The 6,929-nt window shown below is 38.5% G+C and overlaps 1 pseudogene; it reads right to left on the bottom strand.

Moving 5' to 3' along the window:
• Positions 1 to 287: 287 nt before the first annotated feature.
• The window catches only part of LOC104998847, a 122,361-nt pseudogene continuing 115,719 nt past the window's right edge, over positions 288 to 6,929 (bottom strand).

Genomic DNA, 6,929 nt, shown 5'->3' with positions numbered 1-6,929 from the left:
ATAGCCTTTTAACAATGTTGTGATACTTTCAGGTGGAAAGTGAAGGGACTCAGACATATATATACATGTATCCTTTCACCCACAGACCCTCCTCCAATCCAGGCTGCCACATAACAGTGAGAAGAGTTCCATGTGCTATACAGTAAATCCTTGTTGGTTATCCATTTTAAGTATAAGAGTGCTCATATCCATCCCAAACACCCTAACTATCCCTTTTCCCCATCCTTCCCCAAGCCCAGCATTCACAAATTTTACAGCATTCACTCTTCATTAATCTAAATGTATCTTTACAAACCAACCTCTGCAGACACACTATATAACTCTACTATTATACAATGCTCAATAAGAAGCACTTTACAGTTCATGATCTTGGAGACTGTGTCCTTGACACCCTTATTTCTCAGACTGTAGATCAGGGGATTCAACATGGGGATGACCACCGTGTAAACACAGATGCCACTTTGACTGTGTGCCTGGAGGGTGTGGAGTTGGTCACAGAGTACAGGAATAGGATGGTGCCAGGGAAGATGCTGATGGTGGTAAGGTGGGAAGCACAGGTGGAGAAGGCTTTGCAGCGACCACAGGCTGAAGGCATCTTGAGGATGGTGACAACAATAAACACCTAAGACAGGAGAATGATGAAGAGTGTGCTGACCTCATTAAAGGTGGAAAAAATGAAAAGCAGCAACTGGTTGAAATAAGTATCAGAGCAAGAGAGGAAAAGCAGAGAGGAGAACTCACAGAAGAAGTGATGATTGTGTTGAAACCTCAAAATGATAATTTGGTAACAGATCATGTGAATGTCAAGGAGCAAGCTACACCCCAGGCATAAGATCCAACTACTAACATCACACAGAGTCTTGGGGACATGGCCACCATGTAGAGCAGAGGGTTGCAGATGGCCATGAAGCAGTCTTAGGCCATCACAGCTAATAAAAAGGACTCAGTCACCACAATGGTACAAAAGAAAAAGAATTGTATTACACAGCCTACAACTGAAATGGTTCTGTCTTCTACCATGAGGTTCACCATGGTCTTGGGAACAACGATGGAAGAATAACAGAAATCCACAAAGGGGAGGTGGCTGAGGAAAAAGTACATGGGGCTGTGCAGTTTGGGGTTAATTTTGATGGTTAGAATCACCCCAAGATTTCCTGCCACAGTGACACTGTAGATGGTGAAGGATGTCAAGAATAGGGGGACTTGCAACTCTGGGTAATTGGAGAAGCCCAGGAGAGTGAACACGGCCCCACTTTTATTTCTCTCTCTAGAAACATGGCTTCTGTTTGTCAGAATCTGAATCAGTCCTAGAAAGAAAAATATTAAGGGAAATAAGGATGTAAGACACTTGGTTAACTATTCCTTTCCAAAGCTGGAAGAGGAAGCAAAGGGTCTCTTTTAGAACCTTTCTCTGTGTTTCTTTCTTACTCACGATTGCTACATGTCTAAAATTTTTAAAAGATAACCATTTAAACTTTTATTTAAATAGCACAGTAGCATTATTAAACTTTTTAGTTTGAATTATAATTTCAACATTTAGAGATAATATGAAATCAAAAGATTTGGGAGTTATTTTAAGTGAAATCCTTCTATAACACTTTTAGGTCCTCTTGAACATTATAAATTCATAAAAGATTAACCTAGCCTAGTACCATAACTGATTATTTCAGTCCTAAAACTAGCAGCAGAAGTGAGAAAATTTTAAATTACACTTTGCATCACATGTTCACAATGTGACACTAAGAATGACCCCTCTAACAGTTTACATCTGTGCCTTTATTGTTAATTCCACATGATACTTTAATATTTACTTTTGTTTCTGACTCAGTAAATCTATTGTCAAAATAAACCTTAGTTAATTTTTTTCAGATAGTGTTCTTCTCAACCCAGGGAGCCCTAATTATCAATCCCACCTCATTGCTTGTGGAATAATAACACTGAACAAATAATAAGGATAATACAGTCTATGTCTTTATCAAAGACATGCCAAAGCAGAAGACAGAGATCCTTGACTTACATGTCTGTGACTGGAATCTTGATCCAGACTCCCGGAAATTTTCCATTTGTCTAAAAGAGAATCTATGTTCAACGTCTTAGTACTAAGATACTCCATTTATTCATAATCATGTTCCAATTTGTGACAAACTAGTGATCTTAAACCTATGGGAAATTGTCCAATGAAAATGTACATATCAGAGAGCTATACTAGAAGGCAGCAGCAGGTGAGATGAGAAAGGAAGTTGAGAAAAATGTAACTAACACTACTAAAGATTCTAACATAGAAATGTCCATAAATAAAGACATTTATTCTGTCCCTATATTACCTGTAATATAGGTAATATTTAAGGTAGTATTTCAGTGTGATTATATTTCATGAGAAAATGCTAATAGAAAAGAATTGTATTTCTCTAATTGGTGACCAATTACTTCTCAAGGGATAGTGGTAAAGAATCCACCTGCCAATGTAGGAGATGCAAGAGATGCAGGTTCAATCCCTGGGTTGGGAAGATCCTCTGGTGGAGGAAATGGCAACCCACTCCAGTATCCTTGAGTGGAAAATTATGTGGACAGAGTCGGGTTGGCTATATAGTCCATGAAGTCACAAAGAATAGGACACAACTGAGCGACTCAACACACATGCATGCACAATTGGTGACCTACACCTCTTAGACCCTACCATACCAGGACTTTTCTCTATCATTTCCGATAAGGTTGTCTCTAGTCCCATAACTCAAGAAATAGATTTTATATGGCTCAGCAGTGATGTCAGATCATAGGCAAAACTGAGACACTCAAGATCCCTATATCTTCCTATACTCATAAATTTGAGTATAAATTTTAAAAAAGACAACCTCAAAAGACAATCTATCACAAAGCTAGACATTCTAAATATAGCTGATTTGTCTAAGCCACTTGAAAATTAATATTAAACTAATGTTTTATTTCATCCAATGGATTTTGTGACCCAAATGTTATTTTTAAATTGCTGGTGAGTTTCATTGGATTTAGGAAATATGACAGCTAATATCTTTCCTATATCTTTCTTCTCTATTTTGTTTAATTTTTGCTCTCAAGGCTGGTTTACATACCTAATTAAAAATAGTGCCTTTTTCTTTTCTTTCACTAGCATTTGTTTAATCTCTGCTTATTTTTTTTATTAAATATTTGTCTTTATTTCACTTTGACTACTCCTTCAAAAGTTTGTAGAAACCAGATAATGCACCTTCCACAGATTCTCAGAGCTCTTCTAACTCTCCATTCCAGGCACTTGTTTGTGTTCAGTCACTCCATTGCTTCAGACTCTTGTGAACCCATGGACTGCATGTAGCTCGCCAGACTCCTTTGCCTGTGGAATTTTTTCCAGGCAAGAATACTGAAGTGGGTTACCATTTCCTACTCCAGGGATGTTCCTAAACCAGGGATCAAACCCGAATCTCTTGCATCTCTTGCACTGGCAGCAGATTCTTTACCACTGTTCCACCAGGGAAGCCCTGTTGTTTTAAGGGCTCAGCTGAGCCAGTTCTCACACAAAGCTCTGTAGGCTGAGTCCACTTCCTCTTCCTTTACAGTTCAGATTGGTAACTTTCACAATGACTCAGTATTACTCAAGGACTCTCTATGTCTAAATGGTAAATTTTCCCTCACACTTTTTTTCCAATACCCTTCTTAGAAAATAATATTAATTTTTGTTTAGAATCTTATTTTTGAACTTAATTTTGGTTGGATGGGATACATACAGATATACCCCCTCCCTTCTGAGCCTCCCTCTCCCTCCCATGCCTTCTCCTAGGTCATCACAGAGTGCCAGGCTGAGCTCCTGTGTTTCACAGCAGCTTCCCATGATACCTGCTGATAGGTGAAAGTAGAATCTCTCCTGGTTGGGAGTGATGGATATAGTCTTATATCTAAAGTCACAACCTATGGGGCATAAACTCTAGAGACTGTCTGTTGCCTCATTCTCTTAAAGCCTTGAAATGATTAAAGTTAATCACAATTCTCTGATGTAATTCTTTATTGTGTTCTATAAAACCTGGAGCAGCGTTAGGGGCATTTCACATGAACATTTGTAGGTTAAAAATCACTTCTCTCAGACCCTTCCTCACACTGATACTTTTTTACAGTTATAAAAATTATGCAATTATAGATGAAATCATTATTAAATATTAATTTAAGGACTATAACATGCCAGGCATAACCTTGTTCCTCCATTATTTTACTCTAACATATGGAAGAAGTATGAAGGTCCAGCATTTAGATCATCATGATTCATTGAGAGTTAAAGCAGAGATATTTACAAAGTTAAATATTTAGTTTGGACAATGAACTGATCCCTTTAAAATAACTGTTCTGTTCGATTGCACCACCACATCCACTTCATTAATTACTTCTGTTTATTGAATTATTGAAATAACACATATTCATTGTAGAAACCAAGGACTATAGAATTTAAATAAGGAAAATTAACACAGTAGAAATAATTTTTATTAACTCAAGTCCATTTCAAATCTCACAGTCAAGTTTAGTAAATATGACCAACATTACCTGAAGTAAAAGATAAAGGTGAGCATCTCCAGTGGTGCAGTGTGGGCATAATTTATCCCCTGAAATGATGTGATGAGAAACTTCACCTCTGTGACATTTTTCCACAGGGTCTATTATCTCATCCTACTATAAGAAAATTATTAGGAAAACCCGTGTCTGCAAGCATTCTACAGGATACCTCATCCATACTCCTTAAAATTATTGAAGCCAAAGGGAAAGAAAAATAAGAAAGAGTCAAAATTTGTCACAGATCAGACATTAGGGAGACATAATGACAGTACAATGTGGTACCTGGATTGGGTCCAAGAAAATAAAGAGGGAATTAAAGGGAAAAAGCTGATGGAATCCAAGTAAAATTTAGATTTTAGTGATCATATTGTACTAATGTTTATTTTTATTTTATTGTGGTAAGAACATTTCACATAAGACCTACCAAATTAAGATATTTTAAATGTACAATACAGTATTGTTGACTACCAATATGATTTTTGTACAGTATATGTCTAGAACCCATTTAACTTGCTTAATTGATATTTTATGTCCATTGATTTGTAACTTGCTGTTTCCCCTCCTCTTGCCTCTGACATCTATCACTCCACTTTTTGACTCCATGAACATATAAGTGGAGTTATACAGTATTTGTCTTTCTGTGACTGACATATTTCACTAAGCATACTGTCATCCATGTGGTAATTTACTGCATAATTTCTTTCTTTTTTTATGCCATTTTTATGTACATGCCACATTTTCTTGATCCACTTTTTGGTCCATAGACATTTAATTTATTTCTAAACTTTGTTATTGTGAATAGCTCTGCAATGAACAAGGGAATGCTAATATCTCTTTTAAATCATCATTTTAATTCTTTTGAATTAAATATTCAGAAGCAGAGTTACTGGATTATCAGAGCACATATTTAATTTTTATACTATGAAAAGCCACCATGCTATTTTCACAAGTATATTTAAGTAACAATCAGAAAGCAATTTTTCCATGCCATTTCTCACTATCATAGTTCTTTATCAGTGATTTTTTTCAGAGATTTTCAATTCTGACACTATTGATATTTTGGACTGGATTATTCTTTTTATGGGGAGCTATCCTGTGCAGCTTCTCTGGCCTCTGTCCACTAGATAACAGTACCTTCACCCCTGGCCCCTGCATTGTGACACCAAAAATACCTCCAAATATTTTCTATTGTCCCCTTGGGAGGTGAGGGGGAGTGAATAAACCACTGACCATCTTTTACTCGATTCTGGTAGATTTTCGTGTCCTTCTAGTTAACTTATATGCAATTAAATATCTATTTCCTTATCTCCCAAATACTATTATATAAGCCACATGTATTATCGTCAGTCCTGGGAAGCATGGCATCTAAAATGTTTATCCTTACAATTTCTTCCCATTGTTTTTGTTTGTGGTCTTGTGAGTCAGCACTTGTTTTTCCATGCCAGGCTAATTGGTGTAAACAACAGCTCAGGAATCGCGAAGAGGAGCTACCCCACGTCCGAGGTCAGGGGTGGCAGCCAAGAGGAGCTACCCCATGCCCGAGGCCAGGGGCTGGGGCCGGGAGGAGCAACCCCACCTCCAAAGGGGCGGTGGCTGCACTGGTGCAGGAGGGCCTAGAGGAGCTATTCCACGTTCAAGGTCAGAAGGGGCGGTGGTGAGGAGATACCCCTCGTCCAAGGTAAGGAGCAGTGGCTGTGCTTTGCTGGAGCAGCTGTGAAGAGATACCCCATGCCCAAGGTAAGAGAAACCCAACTAAGATGGTAGGTGTTGCAAGAGGGCATCAGAGGGCAGACACACTGAAACCATACTCAAAGAAAACTAATCAACCTAATCAAACTAGGACCACTAGTTAGCCTTGTCTAACTCAATGAAACTAAGCCATGCCCGTGGGGCCACCCAAGATGGGCAGGTCACGGTGGAGAGGTCTGACAAAATGTGGTCCACTGGAGAAGGGAATGGCAAACCACTTCAGTATTCTTGCCTTAAGAACCCCATGAAGAGTGTGAAAAGGCAAAATGATAGGATACTGAAAGAGGAACTCCCCAGGTCAGTAGGTGCCCAATATGCTACTTTAGATCAGTGGAGAAATAACTCCAGAAAGAATGAAGGGATGGAGCCAAAGCAAAAGCAATACCCAGCTGTGGATGTGACTGGTGATAGAAGCAAGGTCTGATGCTGTAAAGAGCAATATTGCATAGGAACCTGGAATGTCAGGTCCATGAGTGAAGGCAAATTGGAAGTGGTCAAACAGGAGATGGCAAGAGTGAACGTCAACATTCTAGGAATCAGCGAACTCAAATGGACTGGAATGGGTGAATTTAACTCAGATGACCATTATATCTACTATTGCCGGCAGGAATCCCTCAGAAGAAATGGAG

This window comes from Bison bison, unplaced genomic scaffold (assembly GCF_000754665.1).
Source record: "Bison bison bison isolate TAMUID 2011002044 unplaced genomic scaffold, Bison_UMD1.0 scf7180017864338, whole genome shotgun sequence".
Classification (NCBI taxonomy): domain Eukaryota; kingdom Metazoa; phylum Chordata; class Mammalia; order Artiodactyla; family Bovidae; genus Bison; species Bison bison.
Note: the sequence above shows the minus strand (reverse complement) of the source record. Positions and strands in the feature narration are given on the sequence as shown.